The sequence below is a fragment of the Manis pentadactyla genome, chromosome 7, assembly GCF_030020395.1.
Source record: "Manis pentadactyla isolate mManPen7 chromosome 7, mManPen7.hap1, whole genome shotgun sequence".
Lineage (NCBI taxonomy): Eukaryota > Metazoa > Chordata > Mammalia > Pholidota > Manidae > Manis > Manis pentadactyla.
Genome location: NC_080025.1, coordinates 20,183,181 through 20,198,614, shown reverse-complemented (window position 1 = coordinate 20,198,614; position 15,434 = coordinate 20,183,181). Strand labels below are relative to the sequence as shown.

At 40.7% G+C, this 15,434-nt stretch overlaps 2 protein-coding genes across 6 annotated transcripts in view; one reads left to right on the top strand and one right to left on the bottom strand.

Annotated features, from left to right (window-relative positions):
• WRN (WRN RecQ like helicase) overlaps nt 1–14,645 on the bottom strand; it is a 140,459-nt gene extending 125,814 nt beyond the window's left edge. For all 3 annotated transcript variants that reach the window (XM_036894217.2, XM_036894219.2, XM_057505167.1), the window contains exon 1: nt 14,463–14,645. The gene's annotated coding sequence lies outside the window, so the exon portion shown is untranslated. The remainder of the gene's footprint in view (nt 1–14,462) is intronic.
• Nucleotides 14,646–15,125: 480 nt separating this feature from the next.
• Nucleotides 15,126–15,434, top strand: part of PURG (purine rich element binding protein G) — a 34,134-nt gene continuing 33,825 nt past the window's right edge. For all 3 annotated transcript variants that reach the window (XM_036894335.2, XM_036894336.2, XM_036894334.2), the window contains exon 1: nt 15,126–15,252. The gene's annotated coding sequence lies outside the window, so the exon portion shown is untranslated. The remainder of the gene's footprint in view (nt 15,253–15,434) is intronic.

Sequence of the window (15,434 nt, the reverse complement as noted above, 5' to 3'; positions counted from 1 at the left end):
CATGTACAGACTAAAAGTCAAGGGATGGAAAAACATATTTCAAGCAAACAACAGTGAGAAGAAAGCAGGGGTTGCAGTACTAATATCAGACAAAATAGACTTCAAAACAAAGAAAGTAACAAGAGATAAAGAAGGACACTACATAATGATAAAGGGCTCAGTCAAACAAGAGGATATAACCATTCTAAATATATATGCACCCAACACAGGAGCACCAGCATATGTGAAACAAATACTAACAGAACTAAAGGGGGATATAGACTGCAATGCATTCATTCTAGGAGACTTCAACACACCACTCACCCCAAAGGATAGATCCACTGGGCAGAAAATAAGTAAGGACACGGAAGCACTGAACAACACAGTAGAGCAGATGGACCTAATAGACATCTATAGAACTCTACATCCAAAAGCAGCGGGATATACATTCTTCTCAAGTGCACATGGAACATTCTCCAGAATAGACCACATACTAGGCCACAAAAAGAGCCTCAGAAAATTCCAAAAGATTGAAATCCTACCAACCAACTTTTCAGACCACAAAGGCATAAAACTAGAAATAAACTGTACAAAGAAAGCAAAGAGGCTCACGAACACATGGAGGCTTAACAACACGCTCCTAAATAATCAATGGATCAATGACCAAATCAAAATGGAGATCCAGCAATATATGGAAACAAATGACAACAACAACACTAAGCCCCAACTTCTGTGGGACACAGCAAAAGCAGTCTTAAGAGGAAAGTATATAGCAATCCAAGCATATTTAAAAAAGGAAGAGCAATCCCAAATGAATGGTCTAATGTCACAATTATCGAAATTGGAAAAAGAAGAACAGATGAGGCCTAAGGTCAGCAGAAGGAGGGACATAATAAAGATCAGAGAAGAAATAAATAAAATTGAGAAGAATAAAACAATAGCAAAAATCAATGAAACCAAGAGCTGGTTCTTCGAGAAAATAAACAAAATAGATAAGCCTCTAGCCAGACTTATTAAGAAGAAAAGAGAGTCAACACAAATCAACAGTATCAGAAACGAGAAAGGAAAAATCACGACGGACCCCAAGGAAATGCAAAGAATTATTGGAGAATACTATGAAAACCTATATGCTAACAAGCTGGGAAACCTAGGAGAAATGGACAACTTCCTAGAAAAATATAACCTTCCAAGATTGACCCAGGAAGAAACAGAAAATCTAAACAGACCAATTACCAGCAATGAAATTGAAGAGGTAATCAAAAAACTACCAAAGAACAAAACCCCCGGGCCAGATGGATTTACCTCGGAATTTTATCAGACATACAGGGAAGACATAATACCCATTCTCCTTAAAGTCTTCCAAAAAATAGAGGAGGAGGGAATACTCCCAAACTCATTCTATGAAGCTAACATCACCCTAATACCAAAACCAGGCAAAGACCCCACCAAAAAAGAAAACTACAGACCAATATCCCTGATGAACGTAGATGCAAAAATACTCAACAAAATATTAGCAAACCGAATTCAAAAATACATCAAAAGGATCATACACCATGACCAAGTGGGATTCATTCCAGGGATGCAAGGATGGTACAACATTCGAAAGTCCATCAACATCATCCACCACATCAACAAAAAGAAAGACAAAAACCACATGATCATCTCCATAGATGCTGAAAAAGCATTTGACAAAGTTCAACATCCATTCATGTTAAAAACTCTCAGCAAAATGGGAATAGAGGACAAGTACCTCAACATAATAAAGGCCATCTATGATAAACCCACAGCCAACATTATATGGAACAGCGAGAAGCTGAAAGCATTTCCTCTGAGATCGGGAACTAGACAGGGATGCCCACTCTCTCCACTGTTATTTAACAAAGTACTGGAGGTCCTAGCCACGGCAATCAGACAAAATAAAGAAATACAAGGAATCCAGATTGGTAAAGAAGAAGTTAAACTGTCACTATTTGCAGATGACATGATACTGTACATAAAAAACCCTAAAGACTCCACCCCAAAACTACTAGAACTGATATCGGAATACAGCAAAGTTGCAGGATACAAAATCAACACACAGAAATCTGTGGCTTTCCTATATACTAACAATGAACCAACAGAGAGAGAAATCAGGAAAACAACTCCATTCACAATTGCATCAAAAAAAATAAAATACCTAGGAATAAACCTAACCAAAGAAGTGAAAGACTTATACTCTGAAAACTACAAGTCACTCTTAAGAGAAATTAAAGGGGACACTAACAGATGGAAACTCATCCCATGCTCGTGGCTAGGAAGAATTAATATCGTTAAAATGGCCATCCTGCCCAAAGCAATATACAGATTTGATGCAATCCCTATGAAACTACCAGCAACATTCTTCAATGAACTGGAACAAATAATTCAAAAATTCATATGGAAACACCAAAGACCCCGAATAGCCAAAGCAATCCTGAGAAAGAAGAATAAAGTAGGGGGGATCTCACTCCCCAACTTCAAGCTCTACTATAAAGCCATAGTAATCAAGACAATTTGGTACTGGCACAAGAGCAGAGCCACAGACCAATGGAACAGACTAGAGAATCCAGACATTAACCCAGACATATATGGTCAATTAATATTTGATAAAGGAGCCATGGACATACAATGGCGAAATGACAGTCTCTTCAACAGGTGGTGCTGGCAAAACTGGACAGCTACATGTAGGAGAATGAAACTGGACCATTGTCTAACCCCATATACAAAAGTAAACTCAAAATGGATCAAAGACCTGAATGTAAGCCATGAAACCATTAAACTCCTGGAAGAAAACATAGGCGAAAACCTCTTAGACATAAACATGAGTGACCTCTTCTTGAACATATCTCCCCGGGCAAGGAAAACAACAGCAAAAATGAGTAAGTGGGACTATATTAAGCTGAAAAGCTTCTGTACAGCAAAAGACACCATCAATAGAACAAGAAGGATCCCTACAGTATGGGAGAATATATTTGAAAATGACACATCCGATAAAGGCTTGACGTCCAGAATATATAAGGAGCTCTCACGCCTCAACAAACAAAAAACAAATAACCCAATTAAAAAATGGGCAGAGGAACTGAACAGACAGTTCTCCAAAAAAGAAATACAGATGGCCAACAGACACATGAAAAGATGCTCCACATCGCTAATTATCAGAGAAATGCAAATTAAAACTACAATGAGGTATCACCTCACACCAGTAAGGATGGCTGCCATCCAAAAGACAAACAACAACAAATGTTGGCGAGGCTGTGGAGAAAGGGGAACCCTCCTACACTGCTGGTGGGAATGTAAGTTAGTTCAACCATTGTGGAAAGCAGTATGGAGGTACATCAAAATGCTCAAAACAGACTTACCATTTGACCCAGGAATTCCACTCCTAGGAATTTACCCTAAGAATGCAGCAATCAAGTTTGAGAAAGACAGATGCACCCCTATGTTTATAGCAGCACTATTTACAATAGCCAAGAATTGGAAGCAACCTAAATGTCCATCAATAGATGAATGGATAAAGAAGATGTGGTACATATACACAATGGAATACTACTCAGCTATAAGAAAAGGGCAAATCCAATCATTTGCAGCAACATGGATGGAGCTGGAGGGTATTATGCTCAGTGAAACAAGCCAAGCGGAGAAAGAGAAATACCAAATGATTTCACTTATCTATGGAATATAAGAACAAAGGAAAAACTGAAGGAACAAAACAGCAGCAGAATCACAGAACTCAAGAATGGACTAACAGGTACCAAAGGGAAAGGGACTGGGGAGGATGGGTGGGTAGGGAGGGATAAGGGGGGGAGAAATAGGGGGGTATTAAGATTAACATGCATGGGGGGGTAGGAGAAAAGGGAGGGCTGTACAACACAGAGAAGGCAAGTAGTGATTCTACAATATTTTGCTATGCTGATGGACAGTGACTGTAAAGGGGTTTATAGGGGAGACCTGGTATAGGGGAAAGCCTAGTAAACATAATATTCGTCATGTAAGTGTAGATTAGTGATAGCAAAAAAAAAAAAAAAAAAAAAAGGGCAGTTCCTGTGTGGTAACCTCCAACGAGTTCTACACAAGGGTATAAAGGGCATATAAAAGTGTAGGCAAAGGGTCTGTTTGTGTTTATACAGAGGATCAAAGCCTAATTGGGCTACCCCGAAAATGAACTAAGATACGATATGAAAAAGAACTTCCAACATCTGCACCCTCTGGAAGACTCATGCCAGAAGATGATCATCAAAAAACCCCAACAAAGATCCACGCACTGCTACAGCTGTAGATGCACTCATCCCACCAGTTCCTGGACCTGCCATGGGAATGAGGAAGGAGATATCTAAGCTGGCCTGTGCATACAGTAAAACAACAAAATTGGACTGGATCTATACTGTTGGAACTCAACCAAGAATTTGGAGAAGTGCAAATTGTAGCGCTCCAAAGTCTTACAACTACAAACTATTTATTGTTAAAAGAACATATGGCATGTGAACAGTCCCCAGGAATGGGTTGTTTTAATTTGTCTGATTTCTCTCAGACTGTTCAAGTTCATTTGGACAATATCCACCATATCATAGATAAGTTTTCACAAATGCCTAAGGTGCCTAACTGGTTTTCTTGGTTTCACTGCAGATGGCTGGTAATTACAGATATGCTTTGGTTATGTAACTATACTCCTATTATGTTACTGTGTGTGTGCAATTTAAGTAGTAGCTTAAAACCTATACATGCTGAAGTTACTCTACAAGAAGATATATCAAAGAAATAATCAATCTTCCCATGTTTTCTTCCGCCTGCTACTTCTATAGCTTTTCTTCTTCCTTCCTAATTACAACCCTTAAATAGAATTCGTGCCTCATATCAAATTTACCGAGTATCATAATTCTTCCAAGTGGTAAAGATACCTCAAGACAAATGCTGGGCATAGAAGCCACAGGGCATAAATATGCAAAGAAGTAAAAAGCTAACTTTTTCAAACAATAAGGCTTCTCTCTCACTTACCAACTTCACATTTCCCTGTATGGCCCCGGAAGATGACTGGTTAGCCAGAGACGGGTAAGATTCCTCAAGGGAGGAACAACCTAAGACAGGCACAGTCGCAGGGGGGCCATCAGGTGAGAAATTGGGGATCAACAGAGGTGAGGCTTAGAACCTCACCCCCCCGTTCTGAGAGAAATCTTCTGCATACGTGGATGTTTTATTGCCCTGGTCTAGCTTGGATTAACACATAGTCTACAGGCACACACCTGATCATCTACATGTGCTCTCTTACAACACTAAACTATGTTTTCTACCTTTATCTTTTATCTACCTACCACTTCAGCATTTTATTAAAAATAATAATAATAAAGAGAGAAATGTGGTATCCACATATAAATCAAGTATAAAAACCAAATGAGTATTGATATTTGAACTGACTGTTTATAGTTCATAATGCATGAGCAAAACCGAAAGTTTCTGTGATGACTGCCCTTGTACTGTTCACTATGTAACTTATTCATTATGTAAGAATTTGTTCTACATGTAAAAACTTGTTTGTTATGCCTCAGAAGATTGGAGACTGACAAAAATTAGGCTTGGGGTGGAATAATGATTGTGCATTGAGCATTGACTCCCCTATACAGAATTTTATTGTCGTTAACAACCATTTGATCAATAAATATGAGAGATGCCCTCACAAAAAAAAAAAAAAAAAAAAAAAAAAAAGGACAGACTTCCAATGGTAAAATAAATTAGTAACCGGGATGTAATGTATAGCATAAGGAATATAGTCAAGATATTGTAACAGCCTGGTAGGGTGATAGCTGGAACCTAGAATTATGTATATAAATGTTCTACCACTGTGTTGTACACTTGAAACCCATGTAATGTAATACTGTGTGTCAACTACCCTTCAATAAAAAATAATTATTTAAAAAAAAAAAAAAAAAAAAAAAAAGAACAAATACTAGTGAGATAACCATATTAAAGATAAGCATAGTCAAATTAAGTACTTTTCTATATATGAATAAGAATCGATTAGAAATACAATTTATATCTAAACTCAAGAACAGAAAAAATGACAACCTACCAAGGAATAAATTTAACATAAAATATGAGACCCATTTTAAAGACAACTAGAAAAGTTTACTAAGACATCAAAAAGGGCTAGATAAGACACTGATTTCCTGATGGCTGGTCTCAAAGCTGTTAGTATTAATTAAACTCAAGAAGCAGTACTAAGAAAAAATGTCAGCAGGATTTTTCAACAAACCTCACAAGTTTATATTAAAGTTCATTAGGAAAAGAAAATGCTCAAGAGCAGTAAAGATTTTTTTTTAAAGAAGACCAATGAGAAAAAACTCACTCTGCTAAATATGAAACAGTACAAAAATTATTAAAATAGTATGGAATTGTATAAAAATAGATATAAATCAGTGGAATAAAACATACGATGTACAGAAATAGACCCGTGTAAATATAGAAATGTGGTATATAGAAAGGAGAACATTTCTGATCTCTAAGAAAAGTATTCACTAAATGAGGCCAACAAAGAAGTCTATAATTTTGATATATCATTATCAGCAAAAATTAAAACTAATCTTGTATGATAGTTGCAAGACAACAGAAACTGGCCTCATGATTTTCAAAGACATTTTGTAGAAATTATGAAAATCTTAAATCTGCATAGCCTTCAAGCCAGCAATTACATCTATCCTGTGGAAATACACACACATACGCACAAATACGTATGCAAAAGATGTTCATTATATCGGTCTGTAATAGCAAAAATCCTAGAAGCAATTAGTAGGGCAAACAGTTACATATAATCAATGACACAGCCACAGTACGGCATAACAAGCAGTCAGTAAGAGAATGAATTGGTACAATATGTATCAAGATGACAAGGTCTATAATATATGTGCTAAGTGAGATAGAAAAAACTAAGTGTCACTAGTAGTTACCATTTAAATGTCAAAATATAAAATAAAATTCTGTGTATATGTAAATGCAAAGAACAATCCAGGAAGATAGATATCAGTTAAAAGGGGCCCCCAAAGGGAACAGATGAAATTGAGGACAGGTATGTGAAGAGCGAGTTCTAATACTCTACAACAACCGTATCTCCCTCTGTCTCTCTCTCCTTCCCTCCCTTCTGTCTACCTTTTACCCTTAACTCCCTCCCTCTTGTCTACCTTTTTCTTTCAATCTGAGAGTAATATGAAGGGCCTCCATAATGAAGTCAATAGCGATTTATATTTTTCCAATATAGGATCCTGAGGATAAATATTACCCTCCTGGTTTTAGTAAAATCAAGAATAAAAGGAGCAAGAAAAGGCTGATTACCTTAATAATAGGAAAAAGAGGATAACAAACCCATTTGGCCCTCCCCACCCTAACCCCCAGTAGGTAACAGCAAAGCTTTGGGGATGGAACTGACCTCCCCACCAGTACCAGGAAAGGAACCCAATTGTTTTAAGGCCGGTAGGGAAATCCCAATCCCCTTGCCAAACAACTGAACCAGGATGGAAATGTAACCCAGGGCTCAGTTCCCTCCCCATCCCCTGTCCATAAGTACTAGATCTAAGGTGGTCCAATGGTAACAAAGCTCAGGATTCTCCTTCCATGGTACAGGAAAGGGATGCTTTCATGCCCAGTAGACGTGAAGGAAGAAATCCATACTGTGGTTGACACTCACAGCCATCTTACAACCACACAAGAAAGGTAAGCACCCATTTGTAACAACATAGATGGAGCTGGAGGGTATTATGCTCAGTGAAATAAGCCAGCCGGTCAAAGACAAGTCTCAAATGATTTCACTCATTTGTGGAGTATAACAACAAAGCAAAACTGAAAGAACAAAACAGCAGCAGACACAGACTCCAGAAAGAGATTAGCGGTTACCAAAGGGGAGGGGTTAGGGAGGGTGGGTGGAAAGGTAGGGAGAAGGGGGTTGAGGGGCATTATGATTGGCACACATGGTGTTTGGGGGGGTCACGGGGAAAATAGTGTAACACAGAGAGTTAAGTAGTAACTCCGTGGCATCTTGCTATGCTGATGGACAGTGACCATGGGAGGGGCAGAGGCGGTACTCGATAACATGGGTGAATGTAGTGACCACAATGTTGCTTATGTGAAATCTTCATAAGATTGTATACCAATAATACCTTAATAAAAATAAATAAATATCACCACTAAAAAAAATAGAGAAAGAAAGGTAAGCACCTTCGTGCCGTCTCCATGGAAGAGGGACAAGCACAGGGCCAGAAAAACAGAGCTCTGACTGAATTTACCTAAAGGCCACCCTACCTCAAGATGTGTTAATAGGCTAACAAACTTTCATGGCTGAAGCCAGTTTGAGTTGCTTTTTTCATTAGTTTCAATTGAAAGCATTCCTGTGGACAGGATGGGATACCACTTCTTAATCTGATTGTTTAACAACTACATAGAATTCCATGTTCTTTATCACATTTACCTACCCTTATTGATGACAGGTCGCTTATAGATGTCATCACAAATAAAACTCAATGAACACCTTTGTATGTATGTGTGTATCTTTAGGCATTCATATTATTATTTCAACAGGATGGGGTCCTCCATATGAAATCAGTAGGCTACAGTGTACCCCTACTTCTCACCAATAAATTATTCACAACCCTAAGAGATAAAATAAGCCAAAGACAAAGCCTACACAGAAAGCCAATAAATACTTCTATGCAAGCAGCATTACAATAAGCCTTTGATGATTTCAAGCTGACAACTAAGAGAAGATGTCTTATATCACCTGCTCCTCTTAGAAAAAAACACTTTGGTCAAAGAACAGAAGTCAATGAAAGGCTTATGAGTTGCAATATAACCATATGTAACTCTACCTAACTTTTCACTGCTCCAAATAGATAAATTTGATGGTATTTGAGTTGGGTGTTAAAAGACCATTATAATCACCATTACCATCAGTATTACAGCCATTTCTATCTTTATTCTACCCTTTTTTCCCCTCCACCTGTCCAGCAGCTCACATCTTTGATGCACAATATCCAAGAACATAGTGCCTTTCAGTTTTCTGACAGCTCTCTTCCAATAATCTTGTCCACCCATTTGAGCAATCCATGTCCTTACCAACGACTGAATCTCTCCATAATCTTGATTCCAAGCATCGCACTCTCCAATCAACATCTCCTATATTTGAAGCTCATTCCCACTAGAAACTCAATTTAAACAATCTTTTGATCCAAGAGGGACCTATAACCCAATGGTCCTTCTGCCTTTTCACTCTCCCCACCACCAAGTAGTCCTTACTTCCTCCTGGACCAATTTAAGTTCTAAAGTTATAACCACTCTCTGCATTCTCCCTTCACTTCATTGCCCATCTCTGGCTTCATTATTCTCCCCTGGCAAAACTCTAACCTCAAATAAAACAAACTCTCTACCTACCCTGTGCCTGTACCTGCAGCTCAATGAAAGCAGCAGGTGAAAAACACCACTCTGACTTTCTCACCTTAATCAAATTTGTGCCTACCAAACTCTCGTGCACCTTTAGTCTTCCCAGCAGTTCTACAACTTTTCACTATTTGCTATCCTCCCCTTCTAAGATAAGTATTTCATACCTTCTCCTTCTACTTAACTCTATTATATTTCAAGACAGATAGAAATAGGCACATATTCATCTCCATAGATGCTGAAAAAGCATTCGACAAAATACAACATCCATTCATGATAAAAACTCTCAACAAAATGGATATAGAGGGCAAGTACCTCAACATAATAAAGGCCATATACGACAAACCCACAGCCAACGTCATACTTAACAGCAAGAAGATGAAAGCTTTTCCCCTAAGATCGGGAACAAGACAAGGATACCCACTCTCCCCGCTTTTATTCAACATAGTACTGGAGGTCCTAGCCACAGCAATCAGACAACACAAAGAAATAAAAGGCATCCAGACTGGTAAGGAAGAAGCCAAACTGTCACTGTTTGCAGATGATATGATATTGTACAGAGAAAACCCTAAAAAATCCACTCCAAAACTACTAGAACTACTATCTGAATTCAGCAAAGTTGCAGGATACAAAATTAATACACAGAAATCTGTTGCATTCCTATACACTAATGATGAACTAGCAGAAAGAGAAATTAGGAAAACAATTCCATTCACAATTGCATCAAAAAGAATAAAATACCTAGGAATAAACCTAACCAAGGAAGTAAAAGACCTATACCCTGAAAACTACAAGACACTCTTAAGAGAAATTAAAGAGGACACTAATATATGGAAATTCATCCCATGCTCTTGGGTAGGAAGAATTAATATTGTCAAAATAGCCATCTTGCCTAAAACGAATCTACAGATTTAATGCAATCCCTATCAAAATACCAACAGCATTCTTCAACAAACTCGAACAAATAATTCTAAAATTCATATGGAACCACAAAAGATCCCAAATAGCCAAAACAATCCTGAGAAGGAAGAATAAAGCAGGGGGGATCTCACTTCCCAACTTCAAGCTCTACTACAAAGCCACAGTAATCAAGACAATTTGGTACTAGAACAGAATAAAGAGTCCAGATATTATTAACCCAAGCATATATGGTCAATTTATATATGATAAAGGAGCCATGGATATACAATGGGGAAATGACAGCCTCTTCAACAGCGGATGTTGGCAAAACTGGACAGCTACATGAAAGAGAATGAAACTGGATTACTGCCTAACTCCATACACAAAAGGAAAGTCAAAATGGATCAAAGACCTGAATGTAAGTCATAAAACCATAAAACTCTTGGAAGAAAACAGGCAAAATTCTCTTGAATATAAACATTAGCAACTTCTTCATGAACTCCCTATCTCCCCAGGCAAGGGAAACAAAAGCAAAAATGAAGCAGTGGGACTATATCAAACTAAAAAGCTTCTGTACAGCAAATGAGACCATCAGTAGAACAAAAAGGTACTCTACAGTATGGGAGAATATATTCATAAATGACAGATCCGATAAAGGGTTGACATCCAAAATATATAAAGAGCTCTCACACCTCAACAAACAAAAAAGCAAATAATCCAATTAAAAAATGGGCAGAGGATCTGAACAGACACTTCTCCAAAGAAATTCTGATGGCCAACAGACACATGAAAAGATGCTCCACATTGCTAATCATCAGGGAAATGCAAATTAAACCACAATGAGCTATCACCTCCCACAAATTAGAATGGCCACCATCCAAAAAATAAACAACAACAACAGATGTTGGCGAGGATGTGGAGAAAGGGGAACCCTCCTACACTGCTGGTGGGACTGTAAATTAGTTCAGCCATTGTGGAAAGCAATATGGAGGTTCATCAAAAAACTCAAAATAGAAATACCATTTGACCCAGGAATTTCACTCCTAGGAATTTACCCGAAGAAAACAAGATCCCTGATTCAAAAAGACATGTGTACCTCTATGTTTATCACAGGATTATGTACAATATCCAAGATATGGGAGCAACCTATGTGTCCATCAGTAGGTGAGTGGATAAAGAAGATGTGGTACATCTACACAATGGAATATTGTTCAGCCATAAGAAGAAAATAAATCCTACAATTCGCAACATGGATGGAGCTAGAGGGTATTAAACTCAGTGAAATAAGCCAGGTGAAGAAAGACAAGTACCAAATGATTTCACTCATTTGTAGAGTAGAACAAAAAAGCAAAAGTGAAGGAATAAAACAGCAGCAGACTCACAGACTCCAAGAAGGGACTACCGGTTACCAATGGGGAAGGGTTGGGGAGGCTGGGTTGGGCATTAAGGGGCATTATAATTAGCAAACATAATATAGGTAGTCACGGGAACGCAGTATACCATGGAGAAGACAAGTAATGACTCTATAGCATCTTACTATGCTGATGTTTAGTAATTGCAATAGGTTGTCGGGGGGACTTGATAATATGGGTTGAAACCACATACTGAATGTTGAAACCGCAATGTTGCTCATGTGAAGCCTTCATAAGATTGTATATCAGTGATACCTTAATAAAAAAGACCCTGCATTTTCATATATCAAAAAAACAAAACATATTGACTTAAGTACAAGAGCTAAAACTATAAAATTCTTAGAAGAAAACACAGTACCAAATTTTTACAACTTTGGGGAACAAATTCTTAGATATGATACCCAAAGCCCACGCAACAAAAGAAAAACATTGGTAAATTGAACTTTATCAAAATTAAAAACTTTTATAAATCAAAGAACAATAAACCCAAAAGTAAAAAGACAAGCCACAGAATGAGAGAAAATATCTACAAATCATATGTCTGAAATGTGTTTAATAAAGAGATTATATAAAGATTTTCTTGCAACTCAACAACAAAAAGACGAACAACTCAACTTAAAAACACGCAAAGGACTTAGACATTTCTCCAAAGAAGATACACCAAAGGCCAAAAAGTACATGAAAAGATGCTCAACATCACTATCATTAAGGAAATGCAAACAAAAAACCACAGTAAGATACCACTTCACAGCACCACCCAGGATGGCTAAAAGCGAAATAAAGGAAAAGAGAACGAGTTTTCGAGAGGTTATGGAGAAATTGGAACCCTTCTAACATTGCAGACTGATTATAAAATAGTGCTGCCACTGCGGAAAACAGTTGGGCAGTTCCTCAAAAAGCTAAATACAGAATCATCATATGATCCATATAGTCCACTTCTAGGTATATACCCAAAGGAATTGGCAGCAGGGACTCAGCCAGATACTTGTAAGCCAAAGTTCACTGCAGTTATTATTCACAATAGTCAAAAGTGGAAAAAAATCCAAGTGTCTATCAACCAATACATAAACGAAATGTAGTATAAACGCATAATGAAATGTTTTTCAGCCATAAAAAGAAATTAAGGTCTGAAACGTGCTATAATATGAACCTTGAAGGCATTATGCTGAGTGAAATAAGCCATATACAAAAGTACAAATATTATATGATTCCACTTACATGTAATATCTAGAATAAGCAAATTCATAGAGAGTATACTAGAGGTTACCAAGGGCTGGACAGAGGGGTCAAAAGGGAGTTACTGCTCAATTAGCTGATTATTATAGTTTGTTTCGGGTGATGAAAGTTTTTGAAATAATGGTGAGTTATAAAACAGTGTAATGTCACTGAATTGTACACTTATAAATGGCTAAATTGGCAAATTTTGTTACATATATTTTATCACAATATTTTTTTGAAACATCAGATCATGGTGTCTCTCTGACAAAACTCTCCAAGTTTCCCATCGCCCTGAGATTTTTCATTCTCAGGGAATGAAATTTTCAAAATAGCCTACAAGGTCCTACAACATCTGCCCTCCCCCCACCCCCACCCCGCGCCGCTCTTTCTCGTCTGACTTCATCTCCTACAATTCTTCTACCACCTCACTTTTACTAGCCTCCCAAGCTGCTCTTTGAACACACTGAGCCGGCTTCCTCAGGACCTTCGCACTTTCTTTCCGCCCCTCTCCCCTGAAGAGTCACTGGACTAGTTCTCTCATTTCCTTCAGCTCTTTACTCTAAAATTACTTCTCCAATGAGGCCTTCCCAGAGAAGCCTCAAGGAGGCTCTAGAAAAACTGCGATTCCCTATTCCTACCCACACCCTTCATCCTCCTTTCTTTATTATTCCCCTTAGGAATACCACTTCCTGACAAACTAGGCATCTCACCTATTGCCTCTCTCTCTCCAAAATGTAAGCTCCCAAAAGCTGAGAGCTCTGTCTGTATTTCATCGTTGGTATCCCCAGTGCCTAGGGCAGAACTCAATAAATACTCGTTGAATTAACAAAGGGAGACCACTATTCAATGACATCGAGATCTGAACTGCTCTACGCATTCCAACCTCCAACTCCTTAAAAATTAACATCCCCATGTATACAAAACCCGGAAGAACTGTGACTTAAAGACTGCTGCATAAGCATTCTAAGGATTATTATCTTCTTCCAAAAGGAGTAGTATTTTATACACTCTAAACAATCCAGAAAACAATCGACTCATCCTAATTAAAAAATTAAGGACTGAATGGTTTGAACTCCAGCTCAACGTAATTTACTAAATTACACATAACAGGTTATCTCCCTCGATTTTATTCTGTACATATGGAGTATAAAATAATTTCTCAGTTGAGCAAATAAAGTGCTCGATTTCTGCAGCGAAGGCCGTATTGGAAGGATTGGATCTTAAGGGCACACGATAGGAAACCAGTCGCACCGGCTCAGGGCAGGAGGGGAGGGAAAGCACTTTCTGACCGACAATCTCTGAGAAGGCCTGCCCGAGGTCGGGGGTACTTTTCCTGGGTGCTCGGGACCTGGAACGGCGAAGGCTGGTGTGGGTCTCTAAGGAGTCTCCCACACGCAGCCCGGAGACCTTCCCTGCGGGACTGAGCCCCTTCAGCGAGGAAGAAGGCTAGAATGATGGGTACCCTAGAGTCTGGGAGCTGGTGGAAGTGGGGCTGGTGGGGTGGGGGCTGGGGAAACACGTTACCCTAACAGCCAGTTCCACGGGGCTTCTCCTTCAGCTGGATGATTCGTGGAGCGCCGCGACAGCGGGGCCTGGAACCCAGGCATCCAAGGTAGACACTACTTCAAGAGACTATTCCCGCGCTGCAGAGCGCACGCCCGGGCGTCCCGGCGCACACAGCGCGCATCAGCTGTGGGACAGCGACCTTCCGCCTCCTCCCCTCGGGAGCCCGCCCCGCCCCCTCCCTCCGCAGCCCAGCTGGCTCCGCGGCGCGCATGCGCAGGAGCTGTAGCTGCCGCGGAGCACCCCGGAGAGTGTAGTCCGTGCCGGAGCCGGTGGGCCGGCAAGTCCTGCATCCCGGCGGAACCCGGAGAAGTCGGAACACTCTCGCCGTCCGCGTCCTTATTCCCATCTTCGCACCTGCCCGGTCACCTCGCACTTGCGCTCCATCCCCACACGCTGAGCGTCCGTGAGGGGGCTCCCGAGGGCGAGCGCGAGACCCCCTGTTGCCTTCAGTGGGCTGTGCTGAGGAGGCGGGTCCACTGCCCGCCCCCCTCCTCGCCCCCTCCTCTCCCGGCGGGTGTCGGGCCGCTGCCCGAGGAGAGGCGGCGGTCCCCGCGGCGGCCGCTGAGGGGGCGGCGGCGGAGGGCGCCGCGGGCGATGCCCCTGCCCGGCCGCTCCGGCGGGGGACGGCGCGAGCGGCGGCGGCGGCGGGGGAGCAGGCGGGGGGCGGCGGCGGCGGCAGCAGAGGGGCCGAGAGCTGGCGGCGGAGGCGGTGAAGGGCATCGGCGGCGGCGGTGATGGCAGCACTGATGTGAGTGTCTGCCGGCCGGGGACCCCGAGGCTGGCGGCCCCGCGGCGAGCGGGAGGCCGGGGCGGCGGAGGGATGCTGTGTGCGCGACGCAGCACCGGCCGCCGCCGACAGGCAGGCAGAGGGGAGCCGGGCTCTGCGGCGGCCGGGGCGGTGCGAGCGCGGCCCGGTGCGGGGGTCCCGGG